Source organism: Rutidosis leptorrhynchoides, chromosome 6 (assembly GCF_046630445.1).
Source record: "Rutidosis leptorrhynchoides isolate AG116_Rl617_1_P2 chromosome 6, CSIRO_AGI_Rlap_v1, whole genome shotgun sequence".
NCBI classification, from domain to species: Eukaryota; Viridiplantae; Streptophyta; class Magnoliopsida; order Asterales; family Asteraceae; genus Rutidosis; species Rutidosis leptorrhynchoides.
In genome coordinates this window covers 49,356,265-49,379,780 of record NC_092338.1, presented here as the reverse complement: position 1 = coordinate 49,379,780, position 23,516 = coordinate 49,356,265, and positions in this window count along the sequence as shown.

Sequence of the window (23,516 nt, the reverse complement as noted above, 5' to 3'; positions counted from 1 at the left end):
ATGATTTTTACTATAAATATGTTAACTCATAAAAATTTCATGATTTAATTCAAAGTATAGGTATTTTTAGAAAAATGGTCATTAAATGATATTTTTGTAACAAAAATGTTTAACTTCATAAGTTTCACCTATGCCGTGTGATTTTGAATACATACTAAGGTATTTACAGTTCATAGTCTTAAAGAGGGACTCGATCCAAGGAGATGGCAAGTTGAATCAACAAAAACAGAGTTGTAACGAAGAAACTATGACCGAAACAAAATCGGATATCCAAGACTAGTTTAGCCACGAAAATAATTGGGAGAAATTAAATAAATCACATCTTTCTAAGATAACATGATATTTTATATATATGTACTCATAATTCAATTTTATATGGTTCAGGATCACCCGTAAACAACACGAGAAGATTAATCATAAGATCCCATGATTGTACGCAACACGTCATTTGACAACACCGGTACTTTATGTACGCAACACGTCATTTGACAACACCGGTACCGTGGGTCAAGATTAATCTCGACCAATACATATACGATGGGGGTTTTATTCATTTCATTGGGGGTTTATTAAACACCTAAAAATGAACCATTAAAATTGAATTACTAACATCGGACTGCTAACTACGGACTAAGGAATTATTAAAAGTATTAAAAGTATAACAAGTATATATATATGTGACGATTGTTTAAAAATGAAAATATATTGATATATTATATATGGATAGGTTCGTGATATCAACCGGAAGACCAAGTCAAAATATTTATATCTTCAAGACAACAGTGAGTATATAGTCCCACTTTTAAACTCTAAATATTTCGGGATGAGAATACATGTATTTTATGTTTTACGATATGGACACAAGTAACTGAAAAATATATTCTACGTTGAGTTGTACCACTGGCATACTTCCCTGTAGCTTGGTAACTAATATTTACAGCGGTATTGTAAACGCGAATCCTGTTGATAGATCTATCGGGCCTGACAACCCCAACCGGACTGGACGACCAGTATTCAACGGTTGCACAGTACTTCGTTTTGTGACTACACTTGGTACGGTGTAGTAAGATTTCATATTAAAGGGAATATGCGACGTGATTGAATGTTAAGTATGGTTACCAAGTGCTCAACCACTTAGAATATTTTTATGAAAATGTTTATATATGAAATCTTGTGGTCTATATATATATATATATATCGCTGCCGGCATTAAACCTATATCTCACCAACTTTATGTTGACATTTTAAAGCATGTTATTCTCAGGTATGAATTAAGTCTTCCACTGTGCATTAGCTCGTACTAAGGATACTACTTGCGGCTATTAAGGACTTATATCATAAGGCGTTGCATTCGAGTCATTGAAGTTCATAGAGACTATTATTAAGTAAATGGCGGTTTAGATCATTTGAATATTATGAAATGTCAGGCGATTATGTCAATTCTGGATGTAACTATAGATTGCCTTTTAAGAATAAATGCAACGTTTGTAAGATGTATCATATAGAGGGCAAGTACCTCGCAATGTTATCAACTATTGTAATTCGTTTGTAATCAATATGGACAACGTTCGGATGATTAGTTTCGGATCCTTTTTATTGTAACATCCGTGTTACATCCGTCCCACATCGGTTGGAGAGGGGAACGAAGCATGCCTTATAAGGGTGTGGAGACCTTTCCTAGCATGACGCGTTTTGGGACCACAAGCGCAGCAGATCCCATGAGAACTCTGCAGTTAAGCGTGCTCAGGCGAGAGCACTACCAGGATGGGTGACCTCCTGGGAAAGTGTTCGTCGTGTTTGGTCGCCAAGAAAAATCCGTGAGCAACCTACGGGGGAGACAAGGGTACGTCCCTATCTCTGCAAAGCGGACAATATCATGCTACGGGGAACGTTTTACCTGGGGTGTTACAGAATGGTATCAGAGCCAGGCCCCGGACCAAATGTGCACAGCGAGGACGCTGTGTCCCATTAGGGGGGAGTATTGTAACATCCGTGTTACATCCGTCCCACATCGGTTGGAGAGGGGAACGAAGCATGCCTTATAAGGGTGTGGAGACCTTTCCTAGCATGACGCGTTTTGGGACCACAAGCGCAGCAGATCCCATGAGAACTCTGCAGTTAAGCGTGCTCAGGCGAGAGCACTACCAGGATGGGTGACCTCCTGGGAAAGTGTTCGTCGTGTTTGGTCGCCAAGAAAAATCCGTGAGCAACCTACGGGGGAGACAAGGGTACGTCCCTATCTCTGCAAAGCGGACAATATCATGCTACGGACGACCCAATCCATAGGGACGAATACAATAACATATGATAACATTGCGAGGTACTTGACCTCTATATGATACATTTTACAAACGTTGCATTTATTCTTAAAAGGCAAACTATCATTACATCAATATTTGACATTTTCGTCTAACATTTCATAATATCCAAATGACCTAATCTGTCATTTACTTATTTATATTCTCTATTGAACTCCAATGACTCGAATGCAACGTCTTTGTATCATGGCTTAAAAGGTCCCAAGTAGTATCCTTAACATGAGCTAATGCACAGCGGAAGACTTAATTCATACCTGAGAATAACATGCTTTAAAACGTCAACATAAAGTTGGTGAGATATATAGGTTTGATGCTAGCAGCGTTATAACAATGGAACACAAGATTTCATATATAAACAGTTTAATAAAAATATTCTAAGTGGTTGAGCACTTGGTAACCATACTTAACATTTAATCACGTCGCATATTCCCTTTATTATGAAATCTTACTACACCGTACCAAGGTGTAGTCACGAAACGAAGTACTGTGCAACCGTTGAATACTGGTCGTCCAGTCCGGTTGGGGTTGTCAGGCCCGATAGATCTATCAACAGGATTCGCGTTTACAATACCGCTGTAAATATTAGTTACCAAGCTACAGGGAAGTATGCCAGTGGTACAACTCAACGTAGAATATATTTTTCAGTTACTTGTGTCCATAATGTAAAACATAAAATACATGTATTCTCATCCCGAAATATTTAGAGTTTAAAAGTGGGACTATATACTCACTGTTGTCTTGAAGATATGAAATTTGACTCGGTCTCCGATTGATATCACGAACCTATCCATATATAATATATCAATACCTTTTCTTTTTAAACAAACGTTACATATATATATATACTTGTTATACTTTTAATACTTTGAATAATTCCTTAGTCCGTAGTTAGCATTTCGTTGTTAGTAATTCAATTTTTAATGGTTCATATTTAGATGTTTAATATACCCGCAATGAAATATATAAAACCCCCAACGAAATAAATAAAACCCCATCGTATATGTATTGGTCGAGATTAATCTTGACCCATGGTACCGGTGTTGTCAAATGACGTGTTGCGTACATAAAGTACCGGTGTTGTCAAATGACGTGTTGCGTACAATCATGGGATCTTATGATTAATCTTCTCGTATTGTTTACGGGTGATCCTGAACCATATAAAATTGAATTATGAGTACATATATATAAAATATTATGTTATCTTAGAAATATGTGATTTATCTAATTTTTTTCCAATTAATCCCGAAGTTGAATAAGTCTAGGATAACCAATTTTGTTTCGGTCATAGTTTCTTCGTTACAACTCCGTTTTCGTTGATTCAAATTGCCATCTCCTTGGATCGAGTTCTTCTTTAAGACTATGAACTGGAAATACCTTGGTTTTTACTCAAAATCACACGGCATAGGTGAAACATTAGTGAAACATATGAAGTTAAACATTTTTGTTACAAGAAAAATCACTTAATGACCATTTTTCTAAAAATACTTATACTTTGAAAAACCAAGTTTTACATTGTTAAATTAGCATATATTTAAGTTATATTACAGGTCTTGAAGTATTTTAAAAAGTTAAGTTAGAAGGATCTATTTAGTTTGCAAACAAGTTTGAAAACTTTCAAACTATGTTCTTGTTGTTAAACTTTTATACCACAAAATAAGATAGCTATATATATATGAATCGAATAAGGTTATGAACATAGATTCTACCTCAAGTTCCTTGGATAAGATTGCTGTAAAAGAGAATTAAAAACCTAGAACCAAAAGAGTGATGAAATTGGATGAAAGATTGGAAGCAACTTAAGACATAAACTTGAATTGAAAGTTGTATTTTTGTAGTGTTTTTGTTGATCTTTTTATGGTGGTGTTTAAGGTGATTCTTGAGAGGATTTTTGCTGGAGTTCTTAGAGAGACATGAGGCTGGTAAGTGTGTGTGTTTAGCTAGAGAAATGATGTTCCAAAAATTGAAAATGGATGCATGTATTTATGGTGGTGTAAAAGGTGTATAAATTTGTAATTTTGTGAAAAGATCTTTTAATCATGTGAAATTGTCATACTAAATAACAAAAGTAGTTACCTTATACATAAGGCATGAACAAGGGCTGGTTGGTGGTGATTTGATGTGTATATACCAATAGTAAATACGTATAGAAGCTAGGTATGATACGAGTACATATACTCTAGATATACGTATAGAAATCTTGTGAAAAATGGAATGAGGATTCAAATATAGCTATCTTTTGTGAATATACTTATATTGTTTTATGTATTTAAGTCTTTAAAAGTGATTAAATACATTATATATACGATATATGTATAAACATTATAGGTCGTAAGTATTTATGTCAAATAACGTTACGTATAGTTATCGTTTTGAAAGCTTAAGTTAGTAGTTTCAAAATATACTTATAACTTATTGTTATTAATACAAAATGAGATATTTAAACATCCTTAAATCATGTTAAATATGTATATATACATATATATACACAAACGTATAATTAACATATATTGTATAGTTCGTGATATCATCGGTCAAACTAGACGGTTAAACGTTATGTAAAACTCTTTTCAAAATCATAAATCTCAACAATTTAGATTGCTTATCATGTTGGTAAGTTTTAATTTATGTAAATATTAATCTTATAAGTGTAAAATGATCGGAAAAATCCGGGTCGTTACAGTACCCACCCGTTAAAGAAATTTCGTCCCGAAATTTGGTAGAGGTTGTCATAAATAACAATAGGAATGTTTTCATGACGAATATGAGGTATTAATAGAGTTTTATCATTATTGGAAGATATGGATAAAACGATTCGGTCATGTGAAGCGCACGAGTGAAGCTATCACAAAAGAATGAAATGAGTGAATATAGAATTGTTTTAACCGATGTCGAGATTAGGATTGATTTCCAGAATTTAAGGGATTTAAAGAAAATTTTATGTAATAAGATTTGGTTCTTCGATGATTTAGAAAACAGGATCTCCTTTGATTTAATGCGATAATCTGTTTCGATTTCTTTGTCGGATATTTCACTATAAATCCACCTCCTTCCCTTTCTTACTTCCATACCTCACATCTCTTACTCTTCCTCCTCTAATTCATACCTTAAAGACTTTTACTTATTTACATGAGACGACCCGACCCAATCCATAGGGACGAATACAATAACATATGATAACATTGCGAGGTACTTGACCTCTATATGATACATTTTACAAACGTTGCATTTATTCTTAAAAGGCAAACTATCATTACATCAATATTTGACATTTTCGTCTAACATTTCATAATATCCAAATGACCTAATCTGTCATTTACTTATTTATATTCTCTATTGAACTCCAATGACTCGAATGCAACGTCTTTGTATCATGGCTTAAAAGGTCCCAAGTAGTATCCTTAACATGAGCTAATGCACAGCGGAAGACTTAATTCATACCTGAGAATAACATGCTTTAAAACGTCAACATAAAGTTGGTGAGATATATAGGTTTGATGCTAGCAGCGTTATAACAATGGAACACAAGATTTCATATATAAACATTTTAATAAAAATATTCTAAGTGGTTGAGCACTTGGTAACCATACTTAACATTTAATCACGTCGCATATTCCCTTTATTATGAAATCTTACTACACTGTACCAAGGTGTAGTCACGAAACGAAGTACTGTGCAACCGTTGAATACTGGTCGTCCAGTCCGGTTGGGGTTGTCAGGCCCGATAGATCTATCAACAGGATTCGCGTTTACAATACCGCTGTAAATATTAGTTACCAAGCTACAGGGAAGTATGCCAGTGGTACAACTCAACGTAGAATATATTTTTCAGTTACTTGTGTCCATAGCGTAAAACATAAAATACATGTATTCTCATCCCGAAATATTTAGAGTTTAAAAGTGGGACTATATACTCACTTTTGTCTTGAAGATATGTAATTTCGACTTGGTCTCCGATTGATATCACGAACCTATCCATATATAATATATCAATACCTTTTCTTTTTAAACAATCGTCACATATATATACTTATAATACTTTTAATACTTTTAATAATTCCTTAGTCCGTAGTTAGCAGTCCGATGTTAGTAATTCAATTTTAATGGTTCATATTTAGTTGTTTAATAAACCCCCAAGAAATAAATAAAACCCCCATCGTATATGTATTGGTCGAGATTAATCTTGACCCATGGTACCGGTGTTGTCAAATGACGTGTTGCGTACATAAAGTACCGGTGTTGTCAAATGACGTGTTGCGTACAATCATGGGATCTTATGATTAATCTTCTCGTATTGTTTACGGGTGATCCTGAACCATATAAAATTAAATTATGAGTACATATGTATAAAATATCATGTTACTTTAGGAAGATGTGATTTATTTAATTTTCTCCAATTATTTTCGTGGCTAAACTAGTCTTGGATATCCGATTTTGTTTTGGTCATAATTTCTTCGTTACAACTCCGTTTTCGTTGATTCAACTTTCCACTTCCTTGGATCGAGTCCCTCTTTAAGAATATGAACTGTAAATACCTTAGTTTGTATTCGAAATCATAGGTCATAGGTCAAATTTTGGTAAAACTTATGAAGTTAATCATTTTTGTTACAAAAACATCATTTAATGACCATTTTTCTAAAAATACTTATACTATGAATTAAATCATGAAATTTTTATGTGTTAACATATTCATAAGAAATATCATTTTTCCAGAATATAAACCTCCAATTCAAAGTTCAAGATGGTTTTTAATTATCCAACCCAAAACAGCCCCCGGTTGCACTCCGACGTCATAAAAACAGTTTTTTTAAGGTATTCTTTGAAAAACCAAGTTATACCTTGTTAAATTAGCATATATTTAAGTTATATTACAGGTCTTGAAGTATTTTAAAAGTTAAGTTAGAAGGATCTATTTAGTTTGCAAACAAGTTTGAAATCATTCAAACTATGTTTTTGTTGTTAAAATTGTATACCATACAATAAGATAGCTATATATATATATGAATCGAATAAGGTTATGAACAAAGTTACTACCTCAAGTTACTTGGACAAGATTGCTGTAAAAGAGGAGTAAAAACCTAGAACCAAAAGAGTGATGAAATTGGATGAAAGATTGGAAGCAACTTAAGACATAAACTTGAATTGAAAGTTGTATTTTTGTAGTGTTTTTGTTGATCTTTTTATGGTGGTGTTTAAGGTGATTCTTGAGAGGATTTTTGCTGGAGTTCTTAGAGAGACATGAGGCTGGTAAGTGTGTGTGTTTAGCTAGAGAAATGATGTTCCAAAAATTGAAAATGGATGCATGTATTTATGGTGGTGTAAAAGGTGTATAAATTTGTAATTTTGTGAAAAGATCTTTTAATCATGTGAAATTGTCATACTAAATAACAAAAGTAGTTACCTTATACATAAGGCATGAACAAGGGCTGGTTGGTGGTGATTTGATGTGTATATACCAATAGTAAATACGTATAGAAGCTAGGTATGATACGAGTACATATACTCTAGATATACGTATAGAAATCTTGTGAAAAATGGAATGAGGATTCAAATATAGCTATATTTTGTGAATATACTTATATTGTTTTATGTATTTAAGTCTTTAAAAGTGATTAAATACATTATATATACGATATATGTATAAACATTATAGGTCGTAAGTATTTATGTCAAATAACGTTATGTATAGTTATCGTTTTGAAAGCTTAAGTTAGTAGTTTCAAAATATACTTATAACTTATTGTTATTAATACAAAATGAGATATTTAAACATCCTTAAATCATGTTAAATATGTATATATACATATATATACACAAACGTATAATTAACATATATTGTATAGTTCGTGATATCATCGGTCAAACTAGACGGTTAAACGTTATGTAAAACTCTTTTCAAAATCATAAATCTCAACAATTTAGATTGCTTATCATGTTGGTAAGTTTTAATTTATGTAAATATTAATCTTATAAGTGTAAAATGATCGGAAAAATCCGGGTCGTTACAGTACCCACCCGTTAAAGAAATTTCGTCCCGAAATTTGGTAGAGGTTGTCATAAATAACAATAGGAATGTTTTCATGACGAATATGAGGTATTAATAGAGTTTTATCATTATTGGAAGATATGGATAAAACGATTCGGTCATGTGAAGCGCACGAGTGAAGCTATCACAAAAGAATGAAATGAGTGAATATAGAATTGTTTTAACCGATGTCGAGATTAGGATTGATTTCCAGAATTTAAGGGATTTAAAGAAAATTTTATGTAATAAGATTTGGTTCTTCGATGATTTAGAAAACAGGATCTCCTTTGATTTAATGCGATAATCTGTTTCGATTTCTTTGTCGGATATTTCACTATAAATCCACCTCCTTCCCTTTCTTACTTCCATACCTCACATCTCTTACTCTTCCTCCTCTAATTCATACCTTAAGGTATCCTTTAAAATGCTTCATCCCGTTCTGATTTTTGTTATACTTCTAACTTTCATATCTTTCATTCTTCTCTTTCATCTACCGCTAGAAGAATCTATTCACTTTTATGATTTTCTTGGAATTATAATGTTTCTAATTCTCCCGTGTCTTTACGTCGCCATACGTATTGATACACACGGTTTGTAGTTTCTGGGTGGTTATTGGGTTTGATATCTTTCCTTATATTTCGATGCTCCTGCTTCTGTTTTCCATAATCATTGTCATCCATAGTTAATACTCTCTCCTATTTGCTGTAATCTATACCCCAATTTCTATTTTGGGACTTTGTCCCTTCGTTTCTTCTTCCCGTCCTTGAGTCAAGCGATTAATAGTTCGAAATTCGTAGGTATAAAATTCGGAATGAACATAGCTAATGCTCTAAGAAAGGAATGGTAATGGCACGATTTTGATTTGTCAAATTACCAGAATATCCAGGAAAATAGAACTATCAAGATGATTTGTTCTTAATATGTTTCGGAATTGGATAGAATGTAAAAGTCGTGTAACATGGCACATGATGACGGTACTGTGAATCATCATATTCCATTAGAAACTTAACATGACTTACTGTAATATAATGAAGTTGATCAAGTTTCATTATATTATACTAGTTCATGCATCAGTTCCCAACACTGCTTCAGAACATTCCTATTTTAAACTTGAAGGATTTAGAAACTAACACAGTTTCCTTTATATTGTAACGCAGATATTACAGAGAGATAAATGATTTCAGATAAGGATAGTGGTGAAAATATCTTCAGAAATATTGAGGATATTTATAATGAAAGATATGATAATATCTTGGAATTTCTAATGTCGAAGGATGATGATGAAGATTGACCCGTAAGGGTTTAGATTCAGAAGCAAGGTGTTTGCTACAGAATCGTCATAATTCTTTATGTACAAGTTTAGTCCTTGTAACTTGTTCAGAGTCTCCTTCATGGTTTGTTCAATCCGGTTTTCAGTACCAATTTTCTATCGAGCGTTCCTAACACTTCCTTCTTTTATCATCAACATTTGGTCATTAAGACCTTCTACAACATGCTGCTTCGTCAGTATTTTCAAAGTTATCGGATCTGGGTCATTGGTTATCAAACCAAGATGGTTTAAGGAGAATTGTATTTTTAGATGATTAAACGCTGATGGTAATATGATGGAATATAAAAGGTTCTCCGGTAACGATGGCCAAAGAACAACGTATATATATATATCGAGATTGTAATAAGAGTAGTCTTACTGAGATATCGAAGTGGAGCTGTGACAAAATTAGTTAATTGAAAAGGAATCGCGTGATTGTTTTTGCTAATGGATGATAAGGAATTCGATGCGGATACATTTTAACTATAACTTCGAGTTCAAAAATTTTTAGGTGCATAACTGTATGCATAAATCTTTATTCCGTAGACGAGGTGCGGCTGGTTGAACTTCTCGATCGAGATGTTTTCAAGAATCATGAAAAGTTGTGAATGCGAATTGTAATCGTCAAGATACAAATGAGGTTTAAAATAGAATCAAGTGGCAAACTTGAAGGATTGTTTAGTTTCATATGTAATAATCATCATTTTAACTCATTTTTAATTGTCCAAAGTTAGCAGTCCAATAGTCCGATTGTCCAATGGTTCAATAAATTCATATATGAACTAAATATATAATATTCGAATTACTTAATACGTATCGTGACCCGTGTACTGGTCTCGGTGTCGATCACAACTCAAAGTATATATATATTTTGGAATCAACTCCGACCCTGTATAGCCAACTCCCACCTTCACATATAGAGTGTCTATGGTTGTTCCGAAATATATATATAGATGGATCAATATGATAAGTCGAAACCTTGTATACGTGTCCCGTTATTTAAAATGCGTAAAATAAATAAATATATATCATGACCCATTATACAACGTGTTGTCTCAGAATTAATCCGACGTGTTGTTGTACATGTGTCCCGACGGTATGTAAAGTACAGAAATTAAAATTGCAAGAATGTAAATTGCGATAAATTAAATATTAATCAGTTAGCTGGGAACAGTTAGCCGGAACAGTTAGCGTGTAATCCTATCACAATTTCAATTAATTAATTCATCTGTTTCTAACAATTTTTATTTTGCCAATGTTTCTTCATTATGCCACTTGTTGGATTCGGATAGGTAAAAATCCAAATATGAAATTTAAATGGAAATGGTTAATCTGGGGTGAACGGATACGTATATCGGTAATTGTAAGTAGGATAATAAATGATCGTTGAATCAGATTCGAAGAATGTACAGTGTAACTTGTTAATGTGAATTCTAAATATTCCTTGGGTACTACCCACCAGTTAAAATATTTTCATCATTAACAGTTTGTACGAATGAAATTTTTAATTACAATCTTTATGAAAATATATTTGCATATATATTTTCTTCGGAGGTAACTATGAATTTAATGAGTCAAAATTATTATGAAAATGTTATCAACTATCGTTAAGGACGTTATATGAATTTACTTAAACGCTCTGATACCAACTGAAAGGATTCGAAACTAATCATCCGAACGTTGTCCATATTGATTACAAACGAATTACAATAGTTGATAACATTGCGAGGTACTTGCCCTCTATATGATACATCTTACAAACGTTGCATTTATTCTTAAAAGGCAATCTATAGTTACATCCAGAATTGACATAATCGCCTGACATTTCATAATATTCAAATGATCTAAACCGCCATTTACTTAATAATAGTCTCTATGAACTTCAATGACTCGAATGCAACGCCTTATGATATAAGTCCTTAATAGCCGCAAGTAGTATCCTTAGTACGAGCTAATGCACAGTGGAAGACTTAATTCATACCTGAGAATAACATGCTTTAAAATGTCAACATAAAGTTGGTGAGATATAGGTTTAATGCCGGCAGCGATATATATATATATATATATAGACCACAAGATTTCATATATAAACATTTTCATAAAAATATTCTAAGTGGTTGAGCACTTGGTAACCATACTTAACATTCAATCACGTCGCATATTCCCTTTAATATGAAATCTTACTACACCGTACCAAGTGTAGTCACAAAATGAAGTACTGTGCAACCGTTGAATACTGGTCGTCCAGTCCGGTTGGGGTTGTCAGGCCCGATGGATCTATCAACAGGATTCGCGTTTACAATACCGCTGTAAATATTAGTTACCAAGCTACAGGGAAGTATGCCAGTGGTACAACTCAACGTAGAATATATTTTTCAGTTACTTGTGTCCATATCGTAAAACATAAAATACATGTATTCTCATCCCGAAATATTTAGAGTTTAAAAGTGGGACTATATACTCACTGTTGTCTTGAAGATATAAATATTTTGACTTGGTCTTCCGGTTGATATCACGAACCTATCCATATATAATATATCAATATATTTTCATTTTTAAACAATCGTCACATATATATATACTTGTTATACTTTTAATACTTTTAATAATTCCTTAGTCCGTAGTTAGCAGTCCGATGTTAGTAATTCAATTTTAATGGTTCATTTTTAGGTGTTTAATAAACCCCCAATGAAATGAATAAAACCCCCATCGTATATGTATTGGTCGAGATTAATCTTGACCCACGGTACCGGTGTTGTCAAATGACGTGTTGCGTACATAAAGTACCGGTGTTGTCAAATGACGTGTTGCGTACAATCATGGGATCTTATGATTAATCTTCTCGTGTTGTTTACGGGTGATCCTGAACCATATAAAATTGAATTATGAGTACATATATATAAAATATCATGTTATCTTAGAAAGATGTGATTTATTTAATTTCTCCCAATTATTTTCGTGGCTAAACTAGTCTTGGATATCCGATTTTGTTTCGGTCATAGTTTCTTCGTTACAACTCTGTTTTTGTTGATTCAACTTGCCATCTCCTTGGATCGAGTCCCTCTTTAAGACTATGAACTGTAAATACCTTAGTATGTATTCAAAATCACACGGCATAGGTGAAACTTTAGTGAAACTTATGAAGTTAAACATTTTTGTTACAAAAATATCATTTAATGACCATTTTTCTAAAAATACCTATACTTTGAATTAAATCATGAAATTTTTATGAGTTAACATATTTATAGTAAAAATCATTTTTCCAGAAAATAAACCTCCAATTCAAAGTTTAAGATGGTTTTTAATTATCCAACCCAAAACAGTCCTCGGTTGCACTCCGACGTCGTAAAAACAGTTTTTAAGGTATTCTTTGAGAAACCAAGTTTTACCTTGTTAAATTAGCATATAATTAAGTTATATTACAGGTCTTGAAGTATTTTAAAAGTTAATTTAGAAGGATCTATTTAGTTTGTAAACAAGTTTGAAAACTTTCAAACTATGTTCTTGTTGTTAAAATTTTATACCACAAAATAAGATAGCTATATATATATGAATCGAATAAGGTTATGAACATAGTTACTACCTCAAGTTCCTTGGACAAGGTTGCTGTAAAAGAGGAGTAAGAACCTAGAACCAAAAGGGTGATGGAAGTGGATGAAAGATTGGAAGTAAGTTTGTGTTCTTGGAAGGATTTCTTGAAGTGTTTTTGTATGGTTTTCTTATGGTGATTAAGTAAGGTTTTTGAAGCTAAATGATGGGGAAAATGCTTGTAGATGATCAAGTATGAAGTTAAGAGTATTTTGAGAGAGAAATGGGAGTGTAAGTATGAGAAAATGGGGTGAAGAAATGGTGTGCATGCATAAAAACGTTTTTAGTATATAAAGAAAAAAAATGATACCTAACTTTGTTTTCTTGCTAAATAATTCATGCTACTTGACAAATGGTTGGTTCCACATGTTTCTTAATCATTTAAGGCTGCTAAGGAGTAGATTTTTATTGGTATATACCAATAGTAAATACATCTAGAAGCTGCGTATAATACGGGTACATATACCCTAAATATACGTGTAGAAATCTTTGAGAAAACGGAACGAGGATTCAAATATAGCTATCTTTTGTGAATATACTTATATTGTTTTATGTATTTAAGTCCTTAAAAGTGATTAAATACATTACTTATACGTTATATGTATAAACATTATAAGTCATAAGTATTTATATCAAATAACGTTATGTATGGTTATTGTTTTGAAAACTTAAGTTAGTAGTTTCAAAATATACTTATAACTTATTGTTATTAATACAAAATGAGATATTAAAACATCCATAAACCATGTTAAATATGTATATATACATATATATACACAAACGTATAATTATCATATGTTATATAGTTCGTGATATCATCGGTCAAACTAGACGGTCAAACGTTGTGTCAAACTCTTTTCGAAAACATAAGTCTCAACAATTTGGATTGCTTATCATGTTGGTAAGGTTTAATTTATGTAAATATTAATCTTATAAGTATAGAACGATCGAAAAAGTGCGGGTCAACTTTAGGGTTTTTGCTTATCGTGTCGGAACCATATAGAGATTAGAGTTTAAATTTGGTCGGAAATTTCCGGGTCGTTACAGTACCCATCCGTTAAAGAAATTTCGTCCTCGAAATTTGGTAGAGGTTGTCATAAATAACAATAGGAATGTTTTCATGACGAATATGAGGTAATAATGAAATTTTATCATTATTGAAAGATTTAGATAAAACGATTTGGTTATGTGAGACGCACGAGCGAAGCTATCACAAAAGAGTGAAATGAGTAAATATAGAATTATTGTAACCGATGACGTGATTATGATCGATTTCCGGGATTTAAGGGTTTTAAAGAAAATCTTATGTAATAAGATTTAGTTTTGCGGCGATCAGGATCTTCTTTGATTTAACGCGGCAATCTGTTTTGATTTCTTTGTCGAATATTTCACTATAAATTTACCTCCTTCCCTTTCTTTCTTCCCACATCTTCTATTCTTTCTCTTTAGTTCCTACTTTAAGACATTCGCTAATATGCTCCATCCCATTCTAACCCTTATTATATTTCTAACTTTCATATCTTTCATTCTTCTTTTTCATCTATCACCAGAAGAATCTATTCTCTTTTATCCTTTCCTTGGAATTATAATGTTTTTAATTCTCCCGTGCCTTTACGTTGCAATACGTATTGATATGCACGGTTTGTAGTTTCGGGGTTGTTAGGTTTTATACCTTCCCTTATATTTCGATGTTCCTACTCCCGTCCCTTAAAATCATTGTCATCCACAGTTAATGCTCTCTCTTATTTGCTGTGGTTTATGTTCCTATTTCTATTCTGAGGTTTTGTCCCTTCATTTCTTCTTCCCGTCCTCGAGCCAAGCGAACAATGGTCCGAAATTCGTAGGTAGGAAATTTGGAATGAACCTAGCTATTGGTTTTAGAATGAAATTGTAATGGCACGATCTTGATTCGTTAAATTACTCGAATATTTCGAAAAAATAGAACTATCAAGGTGATACGTTCTAATATGTTTGGAGACTTGATAGAAGGTAAGAGCCGTGTAACATGGCACATGATGACGGTACTGTGAATCATCACATTCCATTAGAAACTTAACATGACTTACTGTAATATAATGAAGTTGATCAAGTTTCATTATATTATACTAATTCATGCATCAGTTCCCAACACTACTTTAAAACATTCATATTTTAAACTTGGAGGTTTCAAAATTTAGAAATTGACACAGTTTCTTTTATGTTGTAATGCAGATATTACGGAGAGATAAATATTCTCAGATAAGAGTAGTTGTGAAAATATCTCCAGAAATATGGAGAATATGTATAACGAAAGATATGAAGATATCTTATAATATCTAAGATAAGATGATGATGAAGAATATCATCGGGAGAGGTTTAGAATAAGGGGTAGGGTTTTTACTAATGGTTTCAGCAGGCACTGAATCGTTTGAATCCTTTAAAAGCAGATTCAGTTCTTGTTATTTATCCACAACCTCTTTCATACTTTGCTCAAACCGTTTTCCGGTTCCAACTCTTCTCTTTTTCTGAGTTTTATCGACACACTGTGCTTCATCATCAAACTTTTGACTGTTTAAAATCGTTTACAATTTTCGCTGCTTCATCAGCATTTAAAGAACTACTTCATAATTCAGGGTATTTTTCAGAAAGTTCACCTTCGGAGTATGAAATCCTTAGGAATAGACGTTATAGGTATGACTGAGAAGTTTTGCGAGATTTTTAAAATACTAATTGCGGATTCTGCCAAAAAGATGACAAGCTGCTGGTACATGATGTCGTGGAATATGAAAGGTTCTCCGGTAACAATGGTGAAAGGACAAGGTATATATATCGAGGTTATAATAAGAGTGGTCCTACTGAGAAATCAAAGTGGAAGTGTGACAAAATTGACTTAAATTGAAAAGAGAAATGTAAGGTTGTTTTTGCCAATGAATGATAAGGAATTTGACGCGGATAAGTTTTAACGATAACTTCGGTTTTGAAAGTTTCAGGTGTATAACTGTATGCATAAATCTTTCTTCCGTAAACGAGGTGCGGCTGGTTCAACTTCTCGATTGAAGTGTTTTCAAGAATCATGAAAAGATTTGAACGAGGATTATAATTGTCGAAGTACAAATGAGGTTTAGGATGAAATCAAGTGGCAAACTTGAAGAATTATTTAGTTTCATATGTTATAATCAATATTTTAATTTAATTCATTTTAATTGTCCAAAGTTAGCAGTCCAATAGTCCGATGGTTCAATGATTCATATATAATTTAATATATAATATTCGAATTAAATAATACGTATCGTGACCCGTATACCGGTCTCGGTGTCGATCACAACTCAAAGTATATATATATTTTGAAATCAACTCCGACCCTGTATAGCCAACTCCCGCCTTCACATATAGAGTGTCTACGGTTGTTCTGAAATATATATATAGATGGGTCGAAATGATAAGTCGAAACCTTGCATACGTGTCCCGTTATTTAAAGTGCGTAAAAGTAAATAACAGAAATTAAATGATGATAAATAAAATTGCGAGAATGTAAATTGCGATAAATTAAATGTTAATCAGTTAACTGGGAACAGTTAGCCGGAATAGTTAGCGTGAAATCCTATCACAATTTCAATTAATTAATTCGTTTGTTTCTAACACTTTTTATTTTTGTCCAATGTTTTCTTCATTATGCCACTTGTTGGATTCTGATAGATCAAAATCCAAATATGAAATTTGAATAGAAATGGTTATTCTGTGGTGAACGGATACGTATATCGGTAGTTGTAAGTAGGATAGTAAATGACCGTTGAATCAGATTTAGAGAATGTACAACGTAACTTATTAATGTGAATTCTAAATATTCCTCGGGTACTACCCACCCGTTAAAATATTTTCATCATTAACAGTTTGTACGAAAGAATTTTTAATTACAATCTTTATAAAAATATATTTGCATATATATTTTCTTCAGATGTAATCATAGATTCAATGAGTCAATGAAGTATTAAACTCATTTGATTTATCGTTAATACTAGATTACATAACTTCTAAAGCATTAGAGATTACATAATTGCCAGGTCGAACGAAGATAAATGAGGTAAAACGATACGTAAAGCGAAGATAATCGATGTAGAACGATATATAGAACGAAGATCATACTCGAAGTTCCGATGAGGTTTTTGAGGTATGTGGTGTTGATATCCGAGATACAGTTTGTGATGTTGAGATTTTGGGGGTGACAAGAGTACTGTCGGCGTTGTTGATAGTGATACAGATTATGCTGCTGGTGCTGCTGCTGGTGTTTGTAACCTTCGCACCGTATTTTCTAAAGCCACTACCCGAGCGCGAAGCTCGTTGACTTCTTCTATTATACCGGGATGATTGACAGTTGGAACGAGCGAATGAACAAGATTCGAAATATGGGATAGTATGTAGTCATGACGAGATACTCTAGAAATGAGCGAGAAAATGGTGTTTCGAATAGGTTCGCCGGTAAGTGCTTCAGGTTCATCGTTAAGAGGACAATTTGGTGGATGGAATGGATCACCTTCTTCTTGCCTCCAGAAATTTAGTATATTACGAACCCATCCCCAATTCATCCAGAATAGATGATGGGAAATTGGTTGATCCATTCCGGTAACGCTGTTCTCGGAGCTCGAATGGAAATCCATATCGGCGAAGCTATCGAAGTCGGAGGAATTTGAGCTGGATGAAGAATCCATCTTGTATGGTCGGAGAAATGAATTTTTGGTTTGGAATAGATTATAGGAGTTGGGTTTGGTACTCTTCAATACATAATTTACATATGTATATATAATATCAAAATCCCATGAATTACGGAGAATCTTTGAAATACGTCAGGCAATGTCTATAGTAACAGATACGCTAGGATATGAATTTTGTCTATACACTATCGATGCACTAAATGCAGTAAGACGTGTCTAGACTTAAGAATGATAAGCAGGCAGTTCCCTAAGGATGATAAGCAGATGATTTCCGACTAGGATTGATAAGCAAAACTTTTGACAGGCAGACACGGTCAAAGTCCAGACTCACTTAATGTATCCTAACAACTACTAGTTAGACACACTAATGCAAGGCCTGGTTCGCTAAGACCAACGCTCTGATACCAACTGAAAGGATCCGAAACTAATCATCCGGACGTTGTCCATATTGATTACAAACGAATTACAATAGTTGATAACATTGCGAGGTACTTGCCCTCTATATGATACATCTTACAAACGTTGCATTTATTCTTAAAAGGCAATCTATAGTTACATCCATAATTGACATATTCGCCTGACATTTCATAATATTCAAATGACCTAAACCGCCATTTACTTAATAATAGTCTCTATGAACTTCAATGACTCGAATGCAACGCCTTATGATATAAGTCCTTAATGGCCTCAATTAGTATCCTTAGTACGAGATAATGCACAGCGGAAGACTTAATTCATACCTGAGAATAACATGCTTTAAAATGTCAACATAAAGTTGGTGAGATATAGGTTTAATGTCGACAGCGATATAAATATAGACCACAAGATTTCATATATAAACATTTTAATAAAAATATTCTAAGTGGTTGAGCACTTGGTAACCATACTTAACAATTAATCACGTCGCATATTCCCTTTAATATGAAATCTTACTACACTGTACCAAGTGTAGTCACGAAACGAAGTACTGTGCAACCGTTGAATACTGGTCGTCCAGTCCGGTTGGGGTTGTCAGGCCCGATAGATCTATCAACAGGATTCGCGTTTACAATACCGCTGTAAATAACAGTTACCAAGCTACAGGGAAGTATGCCAGTGGTACAACTCAACGTAGAATATATTTTTCAGTTACTTGTGTCCATATCGTAAAACACAAAATACATGTATTCTCATCCCGAAATATTTAGAGTTTAAAAGTGGGACTATATACTCACTTTCGTCTTGAAGATATATATAATTTGACTTGGTCTCCGGTTGATATCACGAACCTATCCATATATAATATATCAATACCTTTTCTTTTTAAACAAACGTCACATATATATACTTGTTATACTTTTAATACTTTGAATAATTCCTTAGTCCGTAGTTAGCAGCTCGTTGTTAGTAATTCAATTTTAATGGTTCATTTTTAGATGTTTAATATACCCGCAATGAAATAAATAAAACCCCCAACGAAATAAATAAAACCCCATCGTATATGTATTGGTCAAGATTAATCTTGACCCACGGTACCGGTGTTGTCAAATGACGTGTTGCGTACATAAAGTACCGGTGTTGTCAAATGACGTGTTGCGTACAAACATGGGATCTTATGATTAATCTTCTCGTGTTGTTTACGGGTGATCCTGAACCATATAAAATTGAATTATAAGTACATATATATAAAATATCATGTTATCTTAGAAATATGTGATTTATTTAATTTTTCCCAATTAATCCCGAAGTTAAATAAGTCTAGGATAACCAATTTTGTTTCGGTCATAGTTTCTTCGTTACAAATCCGTTTTCGTTGATTCAACTTGCCATCTCCTTGGATCGAGTCCCTCTTTAAGACTATGAACTGAAAATACCTTGGTTTGTATTCAAAATCACACGGCATAGGTGAAACTTTAGTGAAACTTATGAAGTTAAACATTTTTGTTACAAAAAAATAACACTTAATGACCATTTTTCTAAAAATACTTATACTTTGAATTAAATCATGAAATTTTTATGTGTTAACATATTTATAGTAAAAATCATTTTTCCAGAACATAAACCTCCAATTCAAAGTTTAAGATAGTTTTTAATTATCCAACCCAAAACAGTCCCCGGTTACACTCCGACGTCGTAAAAACAGTTTTTAAGATATTCTTTGAAAAACCAAGTTATACCTTGTTAAGTTAGCATATATTTAAGTTATATTACAGGTCTTGAAGTATTTTAAAAGTTAAGTTAGAAGGATCTATTTAGTTTGCAAACAAGTTTGAAAACTTTCAAACTATGTTCTTGTTGTTAAAATTGTATACCACAAAATATGATAGCTATATATATATGAATCGAATAAGGTTATGAACATAGATACTACCTCAAGTTCCTTGGACAAGGTTGCTGTAAAAGAGGAGTAAAAAGCTAGAACCAAAAGGGTGATGGAATTGGATGAAAGATTGGAAGTAAGTTTGTGTTCTTGGAAGGATTTCTTGAAGTGTTTTTGTATGGTTTTCTTATGGTGTTTAAGTAAGGTTTTTGAAGCTAAATGATGGGGAAAATGCTTGGAGATGATCAAGTATGAAGTTAAGAGTATTTTGAGAGAGAAATGGAAGTGTAAGTATGAGAAAATGGGGTGAAGAAATGGTGTGCATGCATAAAAACGTTTTTAGGTTATAAAGGAAAAAAAAGATACCTAACTTTGTTTTCTTGCTAAATAATTCATGCTACTTGACAAATGGTTGGTTCCACATGTTTCTTAATCATTTAAGGCTGCCAAGGAGCAGATTTTTATTGGTATATACCAATAGTAAATACATCTAGAAGCTGCGTATGATACGGGTACATATACCCTAGGTATACGTATAGAAATCTTTGAGAAAACGGAACGAGGATTCAAATATAGCTATCTTTTGTAAATATACTTATATTGTTTTATGTATTTAAGTCTTTAAAAGTGATTAAATACATTACTTATACGATATATGTATAAACATTATAGGTCATCAGTATTTAAGTCAAATAACGTTACGTATGGTTATCGTTTTGAAAACTTAAGTTAGTAGTTTCAAAATATACTTATAACTTATTGTTATTAATACAAAATGAGATATTAAAACATTCTTAGATCATGTTAAATATGTATATATACATATATATACACAAACGTATAATTATCATATATTGTATAGTTCGTGATATCATCGGTCAAACTAGACGGTCAAACGTTGTGTAAAACTCTTTTCGAAAACATAAGTCTCAACAATTTGGATTGCTTATCATGTTGGTAAGGTTTAATTTATGTAAATATTAATCTTATAAGTATAGAACGATCGAAAAAGTGCGGGTCAACTTTAGGGTTTTTGCTTATCGTGTCGGAACCATATAGAGATTAGAGTTTAAATTTGGTCGGAAATTTCCGGGTCGTTACAGTACCCACCCGTTAAAGAAATTTCGTCCTCGAAATTTGGTAGAGGTTGTCATAAATAACAATAGGAATGTTTTCATGACGAATATGAGGTAATAATGAAATTTTATCATTATTGAAAGATTTAGATAAAACGATCCGGTTATGTGAGACGCACGAGCGAAGCTATCACAAAAGAGTGAAATGAGTAAATATAGAATTGTTGTAACCGATGACGTGATTATGATCGATTTCCGGGATTTAAGGGTTTTAAAGAAAATCTTATGTAATAAGATTTAGTTTTGCGGCGATCAGGATCTTCTTTGATTTAACGCGGCAATCTGTTTTGACTTCTTTGTCGAATATTTCACTATAAATTTACCTCCTTCCCTTTCTTTCTTCCCACATCTTCTATTCTTTCTCTTTAGTTCCTACTTTAAGACATTCGCTAATATGCTCCATCCCATTCTAATCCTTTTTATATTTCTAACTTTCATATCTTTCATTCTTCTTTTTCATCTATCACCAGAAGAATATATTCTCTTTTATCCTTTCCTTGGAATTATAATGTTTTTAATTCTCCCGTGCCTTTACGTTGCAATACGTATTGATATGCACGGTTTGTAGTTTCGGGGTTGTTGTTAGGTTTTATACCTTCCCTTATATTTCGATGTTCCTACTCCCGTCCCTTAAAATCATTGTCATCCACAGTTAATGCTCTCTCTTATTTGCTGTGGTTTATGTTCCTATTTCTATTCTGAGGTTTTGTCCCTTCGTTTCTTCTTCCCGTCCTCGAGCCAAGCGAACAATGGTCCGAAATTCGTAGGTAGGAAATTTGGAATGAACCTAGCTATTGGTTTTAGAATGAAATTGTAATGGCACGATCTTGATTCGTTAAATTACTCGAATATTCCGGAAAAATAGAACTATCAAGGTGATACGTTCTAATATGTTTGGAGACTTGATAGAATGTAGGAGCCGTGTAACATGGCACATGATGACGGTACTGTGAATCATCACATTCCATTAGAAACTTAACATGACTTACTGTAATATAATGAAGTTGATCAAGTTTCATTATATTATACTAATTCATGCATCAGTTCCCAACACTACTTCAAATCATTTATATTTTAATCTCGGAGGTTTCAGAATTTAGAAATTAACACAGTTTCTTTTATATTGTAACGCAGATGTTACGGAGAGATAAATGATCGCAGATAGGAATAGTTGTAAAAATATCTCCAGAAATATGAAAAATATGTATAACGAATGATATGAAGATATCTTATAATATCTAAGATAAGATGATGATGAAAAATATCATCCGGGCAAGGTTTTGAATAAAGAGTAGGGTTCTTACTGACGGTTTCAGCAGGTACGGAATCGTTTGTATTCTTTGAGAGCAGGTTCAGTCCCTGTGATTTATCCACAGCCTCTTTCATACTTTGCTTCATCCGTTTTCTAGTTCCAAACTTTTTTTTTTTCAGCTTTACCACCTTACTATTCTTTGTCATCAAACTTTTGACCGTTAAAGTCGTTTACAGTTTTTGCTGCTTCGTTAGCATTTCAAGAACTATTTCATAGTCCCGGGTGTTTTTCAGAAACTTCACGTTCAGATTATGAAATTCTTAGGGATAGACATTATAGATATGATGGAAGAAGTTCCGCGAGATTTTCAAAATACTGATTGTTAAATGCTAACGTTACCTCCGATATGTTGGTATCAACTATTGTTATCATATATGGCGTATATGATAACAATTATATATATATACATTTATATTTTTATGTGTTAGATAACTATGATGTATGAAAAGATTAACATATGGTAATTATATATATAAACAACTTCATTTATATACAATCGTATAGTTTGTCTTTATATCCGTTCAGAGCGTTGGTCTTAGCGAACCAGGCCTTCCATTAGTGTGTCTAACTGGTAGTTGTTAGGATGCATTAGTGAGTCTGGACTTTGACCGTGTCTACATGTCAAAAGTTTTGCTTATCATATCTAGTCGAAAATCATCTGCTTATCATCCTTAAGAATTGCCTGCTTAGTATTCTTAAGTCTAGACACGTCTTACTGCATTTGGTGCATCGATAGTGTATAGACAAAATTCGTATCCTAGCGTATCTGTTGTTATAGACATTGCCTGACGAATTTCAAAGATTCTCCGTAATTCACGGGATTTTGAGTATTATAAATACATAT